The 20,334-nt window shown below is 38.8% G+C and overlaps 1 protein-coding gene and 1 long non-coding RNA gene across 8 annotated transcripts in view; both read right to left on the reverse strand.

Annotated features, from left to right (window-relative positions):
• The window catches only part of lrfn1 (leucine rich repeat and fibronectin type III domain containing 1), a 216,983-nt gene that overhangs the window by 182,444 nt on the left and 14,205 nt on the right, over positions 1 to 20,334 (reverse strand). The window lies entirely within an intron of this gene.
• On the reverse strand, positions 10,198 to 14,638 carry LOC147145161 (uncharacterized). 3 transcript variants are annotated; one of them, XR_015087587.1, is made up of 5 exons: positions 13,743 to 14,638; positions 12,922 to 12,972; positions 12,587 to 12,643; positions 11,320 to 11,667; positions 10,198 to 10,396 (listed from the first exon to the last, which is right to left on the reverse strand). It is a non-coding gene; the product is annotated as an uncharacterized LOC147145161 (long non-coding RNA). The 3 variants fall into 3 exon arrangements; XR_015087588.1 differs by adding an exon at positions 10,632 to 10,736 and having other exon boundaries at positions 12,587 to 12,972; positions 13,743 to 14,634; XR_015087586.1 differs by having other exon boundaries at positions 12,587 to 12,972; positions 13,743 to 14,631.

Consider the following 20,334-nt stretch of genomic DNA (forward strand, 5'->3'; position numbering starts at 1 on the left):
AACTCATACTCCACAAACACAATATTAATCACAATGTTTCAACCATGTTTCGACTAGTTGGCCTACATCGAACATATTCTTGTGAAGAAATGTTTTGGGTTGACTTCCGCTTTAAGGATTCATGGACACCCTGCACTCGACAAAAATTTGGTATTGGTTATTGGAGAGCGGACCACAGTGCAAGGTCTGTTCCATACATCTTAAAAGACTTTGCTATAGATCATGGTCTTGAAGTTTATGATGGCCTATCCCTGTGCGAAAACAATGTCTAATCCTTATTTAACTTTCACAATAAACATCCCAATGAATCCTGGCATTGTCAACTCGGCATATGTCCAAAATATCCCTAAAAATCTTTTCTGTCTTCCGCTCTTTAATCTTACCTATAAATAAAAGCCTTTTATTCTGGTCAGACTCCATGAAGAGCAGTCTTCTTTAGGCAAACACAACAGATTTTCCCCCTCAACTACTTCAGAGTACCCTTTATGCTGCTAACAAATCAAAAGCAGTCTATTTCTACTACTTCATCAACTAAGTGTCCTCAGGCAAGACACTGAACCCTAAATTGCTTCCAAGTCCGCATACTATATTCTCAACTGCCAACAACAACATTTTTAACAAATTTTTTTTAAATTGCTTGAGAACAAATCTATTGACGAGAAGTGTTATAAAATTCCACCTCTTCCCTCATTCTGCCCAGTCATACAATACAGTTGTCGCCTCAACATTGAGAGTCTGCATATTTTTTAGACAACAACCAGTGAAAATAGTTAGGCTACATTTTGTTCAAAATGCATCGCTATAATGCTTCGGTGCACTAAACTGTCAGCCGCCACAAAGCTAAGTGCATGCAGATTGATTTCCTTCTTTTAACTGCTTCGTTAGCTCATCGTTATAGTTACAGAATCACTCATGGCTCTAAGACATTTGAAAAAGAGTTTGGGAAGATGATGTAACCACAGTCGTTTATTTTTGGGAAGTGTTGAAGGGTTTTTGTCCGGCCCGTCGGAGCGCAGAGACTTCTTAAAAGTATTGATTTTTGAGACATGAGGAATCCTCCCAAAAGTGACGATATGTAGATTGTCGTTGCTGAATATTTACTCTGAATGGTTTTCTTAAAGCAGTCTAATGAACCTGAACCGGCAAATACATGTCACTTTCTCATGAATTTGCACTCTTCTTGAAGAATGACCTAAAAAGGGTGGTCCCCATAAGCGAGAACAGAACAAGTACTCATTAGATTTATGCAGAGATGGGAAATCCAGGTCCAGAAAGTAAAAACATTGCCACACTTTGGCTTTCGCCACAGGTGCTTCTCCTCAATCGGCAGGTAAACAATCTCAGTTGATAAGAAGCACCTGTGGCTCAAGACAAACTGCGTCAGGGTTTTTACTTTCTGGACCTGAATTTCCCATTTCTGGATTTAAGTAAACAGTAAACAGAAAAAGAACATATAAATATTTAAAATATAACAAAGTTATGACATCTTGTGTGTAGTGATCACAAAGTTATTGAGGGCAGAGAAGCAAATCTTTGCTGTGGAATGGAGGAAATGAGGCGGACCAAGAAATACACAGTGCCCGACTGATATGGATTTTGTTAGGCTGATGCTGATTTTTGTCAGAAAAACATACAGATCACTGATTAATAGTCTTATTAATTAAAAAACCATGTATAACGCATAAAATAACATTCCCCGCATTCACTACTAGCAGGCCGGCCTGGTCCCTGTTCACCGCAAATAGCGGGGGGCCAACTGTAAAACATATGGTTAAAAAATAACTTTACTTTTCCGTTCATAGAATGCATTGCATGGCGCCATGCATTTAATTAATGAAGTTTTCCCCATGTCATGTCTGCGACTACGTAAACATCATCTCCTGTGCAGTGTAGGAAGCCAGCAGCAAGCAGAGCAGGAACAGCCTTGCCGCACACACGTCATTTCAGCTTTATACAAAGTACATGAGTTATGTTGTAAAGCACGTTTCTGTAAGGTGTTTCAGCTCTTGTTCCATGTGCCTGATTTTAATTGGCCCTTGCCACTCCAAAGGTCTCTGAATGCAGTGTACACCCCATGCTACCAACAAAGCAAAAATTGTCCATTATCTATAGGTTTTCTTCTTGAAAACTGTTTTTGCATTGCTCAAGCGGGGTTTCCCAAAGCGCATATTTTACATTAGAAAAGAATTCGCAAGGCATACAGCAAACAATAACATCACAAAAAGCAGACACTGTTTTCTGCCATCCAGTGGAAAAGCGTTTCATTGTTGTAACGATACAGAACTGCCGTATATAGATGAACAAAGACACCTTTTGTAGTAAATAAATCATCCATCCATCCATTATCTGTACCGCTTCTCCTCACAAGGGTCGCGGGGTAAATAAATCATTTTCCGACAAATTACGTGAAAATTGATAATTTCCAGTGATTTCTAATCACTGTCCCAAAAAAAAAAAATTCACTTAATTGGTCCAAAAAGTATTATCGACCATAAATAATGTATCTTTTTTCAGCTATGCCAATGTGATAGTCAGAACTATCAAATGCCCTAAGGGCACAAGATACAATTAACCTAATGCCACACATACAATAGAATAACACCTTTGAGTGAGTAAATTAAGACAAGATGCTTATTATTTCAGAGTGTGTATACATTTTTGGGCATTTTTGTTTCCAGTATGCCGTGAGAATGTCTAACGTAAAACACGTGTTGGCTCGATCAATGTTGAGAAACACTTCCCAAGAATTCATTGATGATGCCGCCTACAAGTTAAAGCTTTGATGAAAAGTAGAGTTCTTAAGGCTACACATCTGTTCCACACAAGTTATTTGCCAACTGATACAACAGCTTCCTTTCATAAACACAGAATATCTTTCTTCTTTGTTTTTCTAGCCATGCGGCGTTTGACAAAGTTCAAAGTGAAGAAAACAACACTGACATTTAATCCTGAACAATAACTTCAGGAAAACAAAAACGAAGCAGTTCAATGTTCTTTATTAGATTCATATAAAACTCCTCATCATGCAGCTTTGGCCTTCAGGACTGCTAAATTGTCGCATTTTCAAAGCCAGCCCCACAAACTGTGAAGTGAGCTGCGATGAGTAAAAGGAGCAGTAAACTAGAGGGGGTGTAGCGGCGTACTTTGAACATGGAAGCATGTTTTACTCCCCATCTCGGGTGAGTACAAAAATGCATGATGCCCTTCAGGGGCAGCCCACAGCCTCCCGCCGAAACAATCGACATGCAGGAAGGAGGCTGGTGTGCTTTATTAAAGTCCTTACATCGCTAATCCCTGCCACCGCAAATGAGAGCCGTTCAGTCAACAGACATTCAGCCCACGGCGGCTATGTGCGGCCGACATCCATCACGTCTCACAACAGAGAAAGCAGTTTGTCATAGCGATCTAATCATCTCGCGGAAGCTGGTCAAAGGAGTCGATAAATGCAAGTATTGGACAGCTCCAAAAGGACACGCGCTGTTTGTCTTTGGGAAGATAATCACTTTTCAAAGAAGCAGTAAGGAACAGTTGGCAAGATAATAACTCTTTAAAGCAGCAGTGGGGTGATCATTGTTTGGCTCCAGGTCTTCCACTACAGGTTTGAAATGTAATTAGTATTCAAGCCACCGAGGTAAACATACAATGATGTTTTTCAAACACAGCATACATGCTGTAGACAATCACATTTCAATAAAAATATAGTCTTCGTGACAATAATTAATTGCACTAAAATATTATATATAGAAAAAGGATTTAGATGGCAAAAGTTGTCCCTGTTGTCGCTTTATTCATATTCTTCCTTTGCCCTTGAGGTTTTTCTTGTCAACTTGTCTGCGTTACATTGTCTAATCATGTTATTGTGAGGTGACGTTTGGCACACAGCTCTGAAAATAACATCAACTTGAGTAGTGTCCCTGCTCACAGCACTCGAAGACCATTAAAGACATCAACAAGACACACCGTTCATATCACAAGTCACCGTCAGAATGATTAAAAGAGGAAATAGCTTCAAATGTATTTATTTGCTGTTGCTTATTATTTATTATTTTGCCCTGCCGGCATGTCTTTTCAACTTGTCGGTTGTAAAGCATTGTCTAATCATTGTAGTGTGTGGTTAATTCTGACACACAACGAGTCCAGGCTGATCCACCAATATCAAAGACCAGTTAAGTCAGCGACGTCAACAAAACACCGTCAACATAATTAAAAGATGTGATAGCATCGAATTCTTCCATTGTGCGCTTTAAAGGCAAAAAGTGAAGTCTAACCCCGCCCCCCGTCCCTCAAACATTTTTTGCAATAATATGTTCTATTGCCTTCACGAGTCCAAACACGGTTTTATGATTAATATTGCCTTTGTGGAATATGAGTTAAGCAGAAAAATCTGTTTTGAGCCATCTCAGGGGGCGGCCATTTTGTCACGTCGACTGAAAATGACATCACAGTTGCTCAGGGCTCAGGTAACGACCAATCATGGGTCACCTGTTTTGTGAAACTGAGCCATGTCCGGTCGGTATCTAAGCCCTGAGCAACTGTGATGTCATTTTCAGTGGACAGCAAGTGACAAAATGGCTGTCTTTTTAAATATTGCTTTTCCCTGCAGGCTTGTATATGTTACATCATTGTCTAATCATTTTAGTGTGAGGTTAAACTTGCCACAAAACCCTGACAATAACATAAACCAAAGTAGTGTGTCCTGGCTGGTCCACACATTCTCCTTAATCCAAGCCACCGTATGCGTTATTAAACCCAGCGGCTATTTCATCAAACTGTTACATGTTGTTGCTTTTAATAGATTCTTTATATGCCCCATGCACCTGACCGTCTTACTGCCAAAACAGTCAAGCGTGGCTACCATGAAACTACAACGCTTTCGCATCGCTTCTCGTATCAGCGCCGCTCGTACGTCAGCGATACAGAGCTGACCTTCAACTAGCTACTGTGTCGCTTTGTTTTGTACCAGACAGGCTGGTGTGTTTCCAATGTGTCTTGACAGGCAGGTGCACTGAGGATGCGCTGCTGCTGTTCCGTCTTTCAACCGTTAAATTTGGGATGATGCTGCAAATGTTTCGGCTCGGTCAAATCTCATGTAAGTCAATGTCACCCACCTGGCCTCGGCACGTGGACTGAACTGTGAATGAAGTGCCCCAAATTAATTTGGCAAACAAAGCTTAATTGGGCTGTGGATATCTTAAGCAGCAGTATTGCCTTGACTATAGGGAATATCTGCAAATTCTAAATACAGGAAAATCTTGGTTAATTATTGAACAGCATATTAAGAGTAAGGGTAAACAATGTGTGCTTGACTAACATGGTGCAATTATTAAAAAAACAACAGCTGTATTATTGACCTGACAGTGACAAATAGCGGAGACACTCATACCTGTACCACGCCAGGCTGACAAAACTGCAGATTAATTTCCAGTCTGTTAATTGCCCAGCCCTTGTTATTTGTTTCCCTATTATTGTAACCCCTCTGTGTTCTGTAACAAATGGTCTCAAAGGTTGGGTGAAAGCTGTGAGGCCATCTGCGGCATTGGAAGAACCTTGGGGAAAGTTATCCTTGACTGATCGACCCCAGTGATGGGTGAGGCATTCAGGGGATCAGAACCAGGCACTTGTGTGCGAAAGGAAACGTTCACTAACATAACAGAATGTGCTGTGATTTGATGTCGAGGTCCGTCGAGAATTTTACACTCAAATAGACCCAGGTCCAAATGCAGCGTGTATGACTCCTCAGAATGGGAAGGTCATCTGCAGTGTGTCAACTTTTTAGTTGGAACGTGGAGGGGGCTTTTGGGGCAGGTTGAGGGTACAAATCATCAGAGTCCAGAGTTTGCAGGGTTCCATTAAAAGCCAGGAGCGAGAGGAGTGGGGTGACAGTTCTGTCATATTTGTTGGAGGAACCCCTTGGAGCAGGTTTTCCATGCCTGATAGACCAAGGAAGGTTCTAAAATGAAATGTAGAGGGACTGAACCTACAGTGGTACCTCTACTTATGAAATTAATTGGTTCTGGAAGAAATTTCTTAAGTAGAAAATTTTGTAAGTAGAGACATGTTTTCCATATAAATGCCCTAATCCCTTCCATGCGCCCTAATATTGAGACATAAATGTTTTATAAAGCATAAAAATGCAATGTTACAATTAGATTATTGCACAATAAATGAGAGTTGTGCATAATGTAAAAAAAACAAAGAATAGTGTAAAAATGATGGTCGTTTACCTTTTCATTGCTGTCCTCATCGCTTTTTGCCCTCTTTGGTTCATGTTCTCTCTCAGAAGTGATTTTTGCCTGGCGTTTTGTAAAGGACTGATTTAACAACGTGGCGATTGTCGATACATTACTGTCATATTCTTTGGCGAGATCAACCAAACGCATCCCTTTTTCATACATTTCTATTATCTCTTGCTTTGTTTGCATGGACCAAAAAAATGATTTTCTCCTTTTTTTCTTTTCCTCGTTTCTAATTCATGTAAAACTATCGGAAGACCTCATGGCCCGAGGAGCGAATGACGAGGACGCTGCATAGACATATCTATCACATGTCTGTCTATCTATCTACCTGTATATCTACACACATAGACACATACGGTAGAGGTCCCTCATAGCCAATGGGATGCCAGGAAGATGCTAGGTAATAGTCAATGGCAGAGCAGCTATGAGTATGTTGCGTTCAGGAAACTCTGGAGCTGCTACTAGCAGCCCATACTGCGAGTAGCAGCCCATACTTTTACTCAGCTCACTCGGAGCGCATTTCTGAAAACACCCGAGAGTGCAGCCACAGGTCTGGTGCCATCTTCTGGTGATATATAAAATTGTTTTTTTTTCTACTGACAACAGTACTCAACAATACTGACGGGCCGCAAATGATTAATTTTATGCCAGAGGCCACGGGCCGGTGGAAATTGGAACATGGTCCGCATTTGGCCCCCAGGCCGGCCTTTGGATATGTCTGCAGTAGAATCCAGCTAAAACCAGGTTGAGAGTACAACTCCTTCGAGTACTCAAAGTTCATTAAGTGTGAAAGAAGGGAGATGGTGCCAGAAGAGTGATGACAGCTGTGTCATCTGTGTTGTGCTCAGTTGGAATAACTCTTAGGGTACCTTAGATTATCCATGTCTGATAGACTAGAATCAGGTAAAGCCTAAACCCACTTTAGGGTGGGCTTGATTCTAGTCATCCAATTGTTGGGTAGTGTTGAGTATAGCGTACAGGAGTTTTTTTTATCCAAGTAAACCCAGCTTTGAGTTCCGTAACAATTTGTGCCAGAAGTGGGACGAACCGTGTTCTGGTTGAAAAAAATGAATCCGGGTAGTGTGACCACCTAGTGTGACGTGCTGTTCCTACTGTTATCCCAAATCCGGGTTGAGGGTACTGCTTCCCAGGTTGATGGTACTGCTTCTCCAAGTTCTTTGTGTAACAAACAGTGCCAGAAGTGGGGCGATAGCAGAGTGATCATCTTTGTCGTGCTTCCCTTCGAGTTAGAAGGATCTTCAGATGAAATTGGGCACACATGTCTGAGATGGGCAAGATTTCAGATTTCAGTGCGACTGAATGTCCTACCCCGTCTGTTGTATTTCATCCCAGTGCACTTTGGTCCAAGTCTGGGGTGAGAATACTTCTCCTTACAGTTCTTTAACAACTGTGTCATATGTGGGACAGTGTGAAGCCATGTGTCTGCAATAGACCAGCAATATATGAGTCCCCAGGATGACTGGAATTTATGCAAATGTGCCCAATATTTCAGCTCGTGAGTGTAGGATACTCTTAAATATAGTGGAAGAAAGTAAACCCGAAAATGACCCAAAAAAACACTGAGTGGAGTATTAGTGGACATATAGCTGTAAAAAAACAGGTGTTCTTTGTTCACTGTGTTCCTTGCTAAGAAACAATGACATATCTGATATTATCAGTAGCTCACTAAATTGCCTTTCAAACATTGGATTCAGCTTCTGTTTGCAGCAATGTCACCACCGCAGTGTCACGACTGATAATGAAAAAGCGTTATGTTGTACTGTGGAGGCACAATGATGCACCGTATGTATGGCCATATAGCTGAGCTGTTGTCGCCATTATGTCAGCTTCATCCTTGAACTGTCTCATCTGCAATAAAAGCACGAGCTGATTTTCAATAAATATGCAGTCGACAAAGAGGCTAGGTTGTGTGGGATTCTGAAGGCAGTCGCACAGGCCTGCCAGCCAAACAAAATTCTACTTTCTGCACTAATGTTATTCGTAACTGTAAATTCAAATGGTAATGCGACACAAAAGTGAGTCAGAATGGTGCACTGCGAAGCAGAAGAGAAGACGGCAGACATCAATTTAGCTGCAAAAAGTCATAAAAACACGCAACTGGTGGTAGGGGAAAAAAGCTTTAAATGTCAAGTAAAATGTCCATAGCAAGTCTACTAAAAGTCCTCCAGGCGCAAAATTTCAACACAGTGAATCTTCACCGAGGCAATCAAATAAGTTCAACCTCTAAATTTCTAGTCCCTGTAAAGTGAAAATAAAGATGTCCTGTGCATTCGACATGACACAGAGTACAGTGTTGTTAACAACACTGCCAAATTTTGAATGATTAAAAAAAAATCAAGTATTTTTAAAATGAGACTTCAAAATAGTGAAAAATCAAACCACTCTCATTTTCAGGGGGTAAGCTGGAGAACAGCACACTGTATTGGTAGAAATGACAAAATAATTACAAGTAATTAACTTGCAATTTCACCAAAACAGCAACCGATGGGAACAAAGTCACTCAGTTCTTATAGCGGGGGAGGAGCAACTCATGCTAGATGCCAAAGTCTTTTTTTTTTCTTCTTTTCTTGTAATTAACTTAATTAACAATTTGCTGGAGGGGCCATTGATTTCACTGTTGTATGATGACGAAACTCAAACCCTAGAACAGACTGACAAAATTTTCATGATTTCATATAAAAGATTTCTGATGCAGGGCAGCACGGTCGGGCTCGTGATTAGCACATTTGCCTCATAGTTCTAAAGTTCGGGTTTGCCTTCCTGTGTGAAGTTAACGTGTTCTCTCTGTGCTTGTGTGGGTTTTCTCTAGCTTCCTCTCACATTCCTAAAACATGCACGATAGGTTCATGTGGGACACAAAAGTATAAATGTGAGCGTGAATTGTTGTTTGTCAACGTGTGCCCTGCCATTACCAACCCAAGTCAGATACGACTGGCCGCAGTTCACCCATGACCGTCATTCGGTTATAAGTGTGACACTAAACGGACGGATGGATTTTAGATGCCTCCTCAAGTGGATTGAGTTTGAGTTGTGATGATCTGAAGTGATCATTCAGTATTATGATACAAGCTTGTATCAATGACATTATCATTCTTGATGGAATTGGGACAGAGCCAAGCGGTCCAGTTGGCTTTTGAATGGACTCTCATAGCTCAGGTTAAACACGCATGAATGGGTTTTGACATTGATACACTCAGAGTTGACCGAAGCTGACACACTGCCGCGATTCAATGGCTGTGGTGTTATGCTAATGACAAACACGAGCTGTTGACTCCGTGCACTGCAAAAACACGCCTCCTTAAAACTAGATAAAATACACTTGTTTGTAGTGTAAAATGACCAGAAACAAGTGAAATTATCTGCCAGTGCAGCAAGATAATTTTACTAACCTAGATTTCTTGAAATAAGAAAAATATCTAGAAGTATATTGAGCTTAAAACAAGCATAAGATACTTGTTCTAAGCAACAAATCAAGAAAATTGAATCTTAAAAAAAGCTTAAAACACTCATTCTAAGCAACAAAACTAATCAATTTAATCTTAAAATAAGCTTTAAACACTTGTTTTTATGAGGCTATTTAGGCCTAGAATACGCTCAAAACACCTACTCTAAGCAACAAATCAAGACAGATATTCTTAAAACGACTATTTTTTCTTCCAAATTTGCTTTTTGAAATTAGCTAATAAAATGCTCAAGTTGTATTTTTTGATTCAGTGAAAATTAAAGAAATACTGAATCAGAAATCTTTCATTGTACTTAAAGGACAACTTGAGTGGAACACAATCACCTCAGGTAATACAATAACTCACTGTGACATGGCATAGTCCTAATATGCTTTTGTTCAAGCTATTTCAACACAAGAGTAGGGCTCCAACTAACAATTATTTTAACGATAGCTTAATCAGTCGATTGATCGTTGAATCGGATTAAAACAAACAACTTGTAATTTTCATTTGTTTATTCAAGACCTGGACAGAAAAAGAGGGCAGTAAATAAAATTTGTGATTCACTTAACTTTTCTTTGTCAAATGTTGTAAATGGCAAATTACCAACAGCAATGACACACTTGGTTACATCAAAAACCATGACTGGACAGGTAAGCTTTGTTTCTGGATAAAGACGTCCGGGCTCTTTGTAGGCTGTAACAGATCAAACATATGGCACACATTTAAAATTGGGTATTCATTCTTTTTGTAGGTATTTGATAACACACCCTTTGTTGATTAGGAAATATCTAAGGGAGTAAAGAAAACTAAAGCGACTTAAATGTTAACCAAGCCAAAGAATCTCGAAATGATGCCTGTTGATTTCAATTCCAATTTGCTCATTGGCACATGTCACCAGAGATTTCCTTACTTCATTGGTGGTACTTACTTCCAAATTTGTTTCAGTTTTATTGGACTCATACAGCGGGCACGCCGTCCCTCATGATCGATCCATACCACATGATTGAGTCCGACCAACCAGTGCGACGGAAAGCTAGAAAGTAGCGAGAGCAATTGACCTGATTTACCTTTATTGATCTGACTGTAGATGAGCCTCAGTGCAATCTGTTTCTTTACAGAAAATGTATCAAAAAGTGTAATACTGAAATACTGTTGTAGTTCTCTCCATTTTAGCTGACAAGGGTAGTCAGTTTATTCAAACTATACATTATAACCTTGTAAGAAACTTATAAGAAGCCAAAGCCGAATCAAGACAGTGTGTCCCAGATTTTAGATCTTCAGTATGAAGCAAGACGAGACTTGTCCATAATAGAAGTTAACAGAGCCATACGTATCCTGGACGCTTATCCTTATTTGAAAGAACCTATTCAAGTATGTAATTATTAATCATGATGATCAAATACATTTGGTATCACTGATTTATTTTGAAACTTTTTTTTGTCATGAAAAATGTTTTGTTTTGTTTTAGGTGAGCTGTGCAGATTCTGTATCCAGGACTTGATAATTTGCTACTCAGTACCCGCCACCTCACAACTTAGTTGTAGTAATTTTGTTCTGTCCATTTTACTAAAGCAAGTAAATAAATAAATAAATAAATAAATAAATCAAATTGTTACCTTTAGGACATGCAGAAAAGCCTCACTGCCATGCCCCATCTTCATTGGTGGATGGGCTGGAGAGGGAAAGAATGTTGGAAAGGCTCATCACCATAACGTGGGCTTCAGCTGCAACAGATCAAACAGATCTTCAGACCGCCATATCTGAGGATGACAATTTATTTTTAAAATTGTAATACTTACTTTGAGCCATTGTTATTGGTGGATTCATTGCCTTTTTTCATACCCTGTAGAATCGGCCCCTGGAGCAGAAATCCTCCAATATTTGTTTAACCCATTAAGGCCTAAAGCGCCTGGCTCAACAGCTCCCCAAAACCTAAGGTCGTCTTTGGAATTACCTTTGTAAATCTGTTTTCCCGGAAAAAAAAAAAAATAAAAAAAAAAAAATATATATATATATATATATATATATATATATATATATATATTTATGTTCTCAGCCCCTGTAGCAGACAGAAACATAATTCCAAAAGAATTACAGAGCTTAGACATGTGGCTTTCACACAGTCAGAGTTTATTTGTATTTACTAGTAAATAATAATATATTATTATGTTTCAATCGAAGATGTAAAAATAGTGTGTCAGTGCAAGAGAAGCACTATTTTAATTTTAAAAAAAATCGAGTGGTAATTACCATTCTCTATTCTGTTACAAATACGTCAATATCGTCATTGTCTACAAACTATACTGTATCATATCACGTTCGACTGGTTCCACTGGTTCAAAGTCCACAAGCGTGTCACCTATATATCACTGCCGTTACTTATTTCAGAGCTCCCGGCGATCGACGGCATCCGCCATTAGCCTACGGCTCGAAAAAAAATCTGCGACATCCTCCGCGGTATCGCGACACCGCCACGTGTATATTCTGATGCATTAAATTGGCTAAGAGACGGAGAATTGGATTAAAAAAAGACACATATGTATCCGCTCTCCCGGCTTTAAAGGTAGAATGACGCAACAGCGCTCCCGGCTCTAGTGGTAGAAACGCGGTTATGCGCTCCCGTCCTTAATGGGTTAACTACAGTTATGAATTTATTTTGTGGATCCCAAATCATTTGTAGCTCACCTCACCCAAAACATTTTTCATAAAAAAAAAAAAAAATCAAAACACAATGATGACACCAAGTGTATTTGATGACCATCATCAATAATTGCTTTTATGAGTAAGTTCTTTCAAACAAGGATAAATATCTAAGGTAAGGACAGCGCTATTATCTTATTTTACTCTATAAACAAGTAAATGAACACTCATATTGGTTCATACTGGGTTCAGGTGTGAAGATGCAGTTTCAGGAGTCTGAGATACAATGGGATGGTCCTTCTGGTTTAAAGTGAGAACACAAAAATGTAAATTACTACAAGTACGGAAATTAATCCACAATTTGCAGGGATTAGTTGCTAGAAAATAAACACAGGATAAATAACTTCTGATTAAGTGCTCAGGCCTAAGAGGCCTGTCAGATCATCTCTATTCAGTGTTTGAAAACAAGCCCTCATCAATGGAGCTAACAAAAGCAAAAACAAACATCAATAACATTCAAAAAAGAACATCAGTTGATAGCAAATATGAAAATAAATACTATAAATTTATAAAATGACCTTTTAGGACAGACACTGTGACATCACCCAGGTTCTCCATTGCTCTATCACCTGTAAAAAATGCACTGACATTGTTACTACAGAAATGTTACATTTACTTCTGGTCGGCAACAAATTGATTACTGTCTTAAACTTGGTTGGAACCCACAAAATGCCAATGATTTATTTTTAAATATAAAAATAATGTATTGTACTGAATATCATTGTATCCAAATATCCTAATGAAAAAAATGAAGTTGACTCGAAATTGCCACAAAGCACTTGGAAAAGTAGTGAGTATCGATGGTCACTCAACAGGTTAATATAGAACACAATGCATTGTGAGTAAGAACACGACATAGCACAAGCGCAAATACAAGTGGAATACAAAGTTTTATTTTATTTAATTGAGAATGTACAACATAAGAAATAAAGCATTTTGCAGTTTAAAATAATGTCATCAACAATAAAAAGTCTTGATCTTAACACGCCAATGCGTCGCCAGGTACGGTGGTCACGTGATATGCGACGAGGCGTAGCTGGCTATCCGAATAGCCAAACAGAATGAGGAAAATGCTATATAGTGCGGGACTATATAGAGAAGGAGGGGTTGGTTAAAGTTAAAGTTAAAGTGCAATGTGAAAAACGTGCAACGTCTTCTAAGGTAACGGCCACTGCTAAGGTAACGGCCGCTGCTAAGCTAACCGTAGTTGCTAAGCTAACGGTCTGTTAGCAAGCCTTGTCAGCGCTCCCAAGTCAGATTCATTCCTCCATCCGCTTTAATATAAAAAATTACTTAATATGCCGCTTATAGTTACAATTTTGACAAAAAAATGTCTTACCTCCCATTCTTGCTGGACTTTTCTTAAACCGTTTTCATGTCGAAAGAGGCTGACTCCAAAGTTCGTCTCGTCTCCAGCAGCAACTCAAAATGGCGCTTGGCCGCACTCAGCCGCGAGGTTACAACACCAAAATGAAAGGGGTGAACAAATAAATGTGGACGTCTACATCCAATCTGTGAATTTATGCGCAGATGAAACAGAATCGGCATAAAATGTAAAGTAAATGTAAAGTAAACTACTTTGCCCTAAAAAAAAAAAAATGTTGTTTAACTAAGTCTAGAGAGTCTGTGACAATTACACACCCCATTTTTTACACAATGGTGTATTCCAAGTGATAGCCCTGGAATTGTCATTTAGCAAAGGCAGCAATGACAGATTTTACTGAATAAATATCGTTGCTCGTGACAAAATATTAATTGTTTCATGCATTTTTTTAGTTGTCTTTCTTTATTTGACCAGTTTAGGGAACCTACTTTTTTGCCTTACTAGAATATAGTACTTCCACTACAGTAAGTGGCAGTGGCACTCATTGTTAGTGTGTGCAGGGAGCATAAACAATTTTAATAAAGTTATTGAGCAGAGGTGTAACCATTTTATAGACAACTTGTACTATTCATATTCGCGGCAAGTTAGTTAGTCGAGGGTGAAATATTTTTTTCTTCGTAGGGGGGCGTAACAGAAAATAATTGAGAATAGAGGTGCAACCTTTAATCGATTAATTGACAACTAATCAATTATCAAATTAATTGATAATTGTTTTTGATAATCAATTAATTGTTTAGATACCCTCCTTAAATTAAAATTGTCCAAATCCTCAATTTCATCTTCTCAACGGCAAATATTCTTCAATTTCTGCAGTCCACCATGAAAGCAGATTTGTGTTATATCAAAATAAAACATTTGCATTTATTTTGGAAAACGATCAACATTTTTGCCTATTTTCTAATATGTCATGGACATATTATATATCATCATATAATCATAATTAATTAATGTTTGTGCATTTTCTGCACTGTCAAATTGAAAAAAAAATCCTGTTTTTTTTTTTTTTTTTTTTTTTTTAATATATTTTAAATAAAGTTAAACATCCATTGCAGCCCGATCATCATGGCAGGGGGATTCCTTCATATGCGGCCCCTTCTCAAGGTTTCTTATTTTTCCGCTGATGGGGTTTTTGAGTTTTTCCTTGCCCTCCTGGAGGTTAAGATCAGGGGATGTTGTTAATACTGCATTTGTCAACTGTGGGCATGTGAAGCTCTTTGAATTGACAAAATAACTGATAGAATAATCAATTACTCAAATAATCATTAGTTTAAGCTCTACCTGAGAAGCACTGTCTGTGAGTAAATTGAATAATTTTACATGGTAACAAATATAGGTGACACCTGGCTGATTACACTGGTCAATATACTGTACATTTTGGTACCAAGAAAGTTTCAACAGTTCTATGGTATTTTGATGATGCTGAATCTGAAAATGGCTCTAGTTCTTGAGATATTTCATATTTTTGTTTTTAAAAAAGTGTGAGTAATAATCAAGTTATAACACAGGTATTCACTTAATGCTAAAACTTTGATGAGACTACTGTCTTTTCAAGCATGTCCATACAGTCTTCTTTCATAATTGATGCGATATTGTGAAAGATGGCACTCATTATCGCAGAGAGGCTTCTATTTACAAATCATGTTTCAAGCGAAAATCAAGAAAAATTACGGATTTTGGGCAGTATTAGCAGTGAACTCATGCAAAAGCAGGAGACATCAAAGCAAAAACACCACTTTTAGTAACGGTTTTAAAAAGCATATTAATTATCAAGCAGTTAATTGTCAAAAATATTGATATCTTGAAGTGGAAGTGAAACCCCCCAAAATATTTACATTGCATTTGTGGAATATGAGCTCAACAGCAAAATAGACCCGTTTTTAGCCATCTCTGGGAACGGCCATTTTGCCAATTTCTGTCGACCGAAAATGGCATCAAAGTTGCTCAGGGTTCAGGTAACGACCAAATGGCCGCCCCCTGACATGGACAAAAACGACTAGATTTTCCTGCTTAACTCATATTCCACAAACGCAATATTAAACAGAATGCCAAGTTTTGACTAGTGGAGGTGGTATTGTAGATAAAAATTTGGGTTGACTTCCCTTTCAAAAACTTGAACCAATTCAAAGAAACATCCATTACAGATACATTCCAGACTCCACAGTAGTGATGGGCATGACAATTCTTGTAAGTGAACTGAATCATTAGAATCAGTTCATCAAAAGGAACCGTTCAAAAGATTTGTTCACCAAATTTAAAAAAACAACCGTTTGCATTTTGTCATTGCTCCGCTAAGTTCTTTGTGTTTGGTCGGGACAGTGCTTTTTGAGCACACAATGTCCATTCTTTTTACAAGGCTGAGCTTTTTCTTATTTTAAGGGCGAAAAAAATGAATGTGTTTGTATTTTTTTCTTAATTTGAGAAATTATATTGTTCAAAACACACAATTTTGGCTTAATCTAAGTGTAAAATCATAAATTTCTAGAAAAAGTAGTATTTACTTAACCCATTGTAAGAAAGTGGAATAATCTTACACATGAATCTGGTAACTAGTATTTAACACTAAAAACAAGATGGAGGAGATAATTTCACTAGATTTAAGACAATAAATCTTATTAAGAATTTGCAGTGTGCAACACTGGAAAATGTCATGCCATGCTGTGGACTGAGTCAGTGAACAATATTCACAGGCAGGGAACAAGCAGTGACAACCAGCCACGTCGTTTGAAACTCAACAAAAATCAAGGATAGAAACGTCCGATAGATGTTGATCTGACGGATGGATTTCCTGAGCAGCGGTTTACACTTTGTCAGCAAGAAGCAAAGCTGCCGAAGTGTCCTTCTGATGGGGAAATGTATAGCATTGTGCTGAACAACCGTTTATTCTGTCGACCTCAAGGAAAAGTGCTGCTGTAGTAAGAAGCGAACACGCGCAAACTTCATTCAGTCAGTTGGCACCACATTTGTCCATGGGAAATTCGACTCTCTCTCTTTAAAATAACTGGTAAATACAGGGCAGGATGATGTACTAGTGGTTAGCCTGTTTACCTCACAGAGGAGAGGTTCTGGGTTTGAATCTCAGTCCAAGCCGTCCTGTGTGTTCTTTGCATGTTCTTCCTGTGCTTGCAAAAGTTTCCCAGGTAGTCCAGCTTCCTGTTATTCCAAAAAGGTTTATTTTATTTATTGAGTTTATTTATTTATTATAGACTTTAAATTGTCCATACAGCAAGTCTAGGTGTGAATGCTTGTTTGTCTATGTGTCCTGCAATTGGCTGGCAACCAAGTCAAGCAGGTCAGAGTGCATCCCACCTTTCACCCCACCCACCCCTGCGGATGTTACATACATTCACAGGGCTCTTAATGCACATTTTGAACAACACTCAGTCAAGCATAGACCTTCAACAAGGGCAATCTCACTTTAACTTAAAACCAAATTTGACCAACTTCCTACCTATCAGGGGTGACCCATAAAAACGACAAAAATACTAAATATGGCACCCAGCCATGTTTAATGTCTTCTATGGGCTTGGGCTTGTTTGCCCATGCCACTTGAGTTGTGCTAAGCTAAAGCGTCTGCTAGCATAAAGCATGCGCTAAGATGTACAGTAGATTGTGCCAAGGTAAAGCATATTATCAGTAAATGGCATGCGAACAGGAATTTGTTTAGTGACTAAATGTCAATGTCATTTTAGCATAGACTAATAGTCTATACATTGGTCACATCACTCTTGGTAATGTCACCATTTAGTGGAAGCAAATGCATGAATAAAATAAGTGGGATTATCAGGATTCTTTGTCTCAGAGATAGAGGCATGTTCCTTGGTCCACCTGGTAAACCAGTAATGCACTAAACCAAAGCCTTTTTTTCTTTTTAGCAAAAGGTGACCAGGGTTGTACCATGTTTGGGAAAGGCATGTTTTTTGAAACTTGACATTAAATGTGTTTTCACAGGCTACTTGTGATTTAACATCATTTTTGAAAATACACAAGTGTTACAAATAATTGATATGATATGTTTGAATAATTGATTTTTGATTGACAGTGATTTGTTTAATGGCGTGGCTCTCCACTATACAATATAACCAGATGAAAGAACCACATTTAGGCGCCTGAAAAGGCCATTCATTCATTGGACAGTTCCAAGGAAGTGTTTGAACTGCCCAATGGTTGGACCCTAATAATGTTCCCTTGAAATTCAGATGCCCCCAATCTGCACAATTTGGAATTTGAAGAAAATGTTCCGGAAAATGTGTCAAACAGTAACACGTACTAAACCTGAAGTTGAAATAAAAAGATTCATGGAGATTCAAGGAAAACTGGGTAAGTGTCCAACGTCTCTGCTCATCAGTGACTCAGATGTGTTTGTAACTAACAGTGTGAGTGTCAGAAACCACACTGAGCTTTCTCTTTTCAATTTGGACCACCTCCGTCTGTGTCAGCCACAGGTCCGACTTTAACCAACACGACCGCTGCGTAGTCTAAATTTGTGTCCTTTTTATGTCACTCTGGGCGGGCATTTGTCACAACTGCACACTATTTGGCAACCAAAGATTTGATGTGCGTGCTGTGGTCGATTTGTCGATATGGAAGACGCCCGCATACATGTAATCCCAACATCCTCATTCCCACCGGTGCTGCTTTTGACACACTTATCCATTCATGACTTTTGTCGGCTTGACTATTTTGCTGGTTAAAGAGACTCGATACAGGATTATGAAATAGTGGACGCAATCAATCAATATGGCTTAGAGCAACATAATCGGATCATGGCAATAGCAGGTGAATATCAAAGCACTGCATCACTTAACTGAAAAGCAGCCACAGGCTATTTGCAATGTTCAACAAAATAACTGAAAGTGAGGATACTGAATCGCTGCTCGGTCAAGGTGATCTTCAATTACGGCTTCCTGGAGTGGATTTGCAACTACACATACAAATATTTCTATTGAACCAAACCCTTTGGTGTGGATCCTGATTTTTATGTTTTACAACCTATTACATTGATTGAATGTGATTCTAGTGGTCAGCACATCGGCCATACTATAATGAGATTCTGGGTTAGAATCTTAGCTGAGGCCTTCCTGTGTGCATGTTTGGTTCACCGAAAACTCTAAATTGTCCATACCTGTGAATGTGAACGGTTGTTTGTTTACCTGTGCCCTGCGATTGACTAGCAACCAGTTCAGCATGTTCCGAGCTCAACCCCAACCCAAATCAGGACAAGTCCAATATAAAATAACTCTTAGGTAGGGTTCGGAAAAATAATCTAATTGCGATTTTTTTCCCCCTAAATAATGCTAATGCAATTTATTATGTGATTCTTTTTTTCAAGGCCCACTTTAGATGCATTTTTTAACAAATACAAGCAATAAATGAATATTTATTGTAATAAACAATATCAGTTTTGTCATCATTTATCGCTCGGATTCCCCACGCTTCAACTGCAACTGTACTTCAGGCTAAGGCCGACACATTTCAGATTATGATGTCCAGTAATGCGCAGACTACAGCTAACGACAACTTTATTGCAAGCTTGCGGCCCTGGTGACGATGAGTGGTTCAGAAAATGGATGGATGAATAGCAAACGCTGTGTTAGGTCATAATAGTCGTTCATACTTGTTGGAATACAAACGACCACGGCTCGTTGAAGTGCAGCTATATGATTGGTAAGTGATATTTTTAATCATCTGTTTTATATGGTCCTTGACAATGTTTTCACGTGAAAATCACCATTAGCCCCAAAACTATTGGGGGCCTGCATTTATTTAAAAATATGTGTGTGCGCATGTATGACTGTAATGTGCATTTTGGAACAGTCACTACTAAGTAAATAATTCTGTGAGTGATTTATTGGTTGAAGCATTGATATTACTGTGCTTTGCGCTAGACTTGCGCTGGGCAAGAAAATAGGGTCCAAAGTGGTTAGTAAGTTAACAATACCAATTGATGTAGATCAGCACATCAGCCATACTATTATGAGATTCTGGGTTTGAATGCCCCGGCACGAAAATGAAGATGCACCCATTTTCATGTCGAGCGCAGTAGTGCCTGTCAATGAAAATATGTCCCTTTGACTTGCAGTCTTTTAAGCGTTCACTTTGACAACTTCACAGGCAGATTACAACAATAATGCAAACCAAGCATCACTTCAGTCTTTCATGTAAACGTGGACTGCATTTCTTCAGCACTGAACTTACACATTATGACCAACCAAAATGAAGAAGAGGGTTTCTCCCACCCCCATCCCAAAATTGCTACCTTTGCGATTTGAAAATTGCATCCTACTACAATGTGATGTCAATTAGAATTGGATTAATTGTTCATCCCAACGCTTACTATACATTCACAATTGAAGCTCACTTGGTCCGGTCCGAGTCAGCTGTAAATTTATAAACAATTATCTGTGGCATAACAAACCACGGAACGTCATTCTCTTCTGTTAGTGATCACAAGAATGTAAATAGGCGGTTTTAATAAAGCAGCACAAACAAAACAGAAAAAAACGTAAATTCGTTGATGTTGACAAGTAAGGCTTATCTGTAAAAGTGA

Source organism: Filicampus tigris, chromosome 7, assembly GCF_054856515.1.
Source record: "Filicampus tigris isolate MCC_2025a chromosome 7, RoL_Ftig_1.0, whole genome shotgun sequence".
Classification (NCBI taxonomy): Eukaryota; Metazoa; Chordata; class Actinopteri; order Syngnathiformes; family Syngnathidae; genus Filicampus; species Filicampus tigris.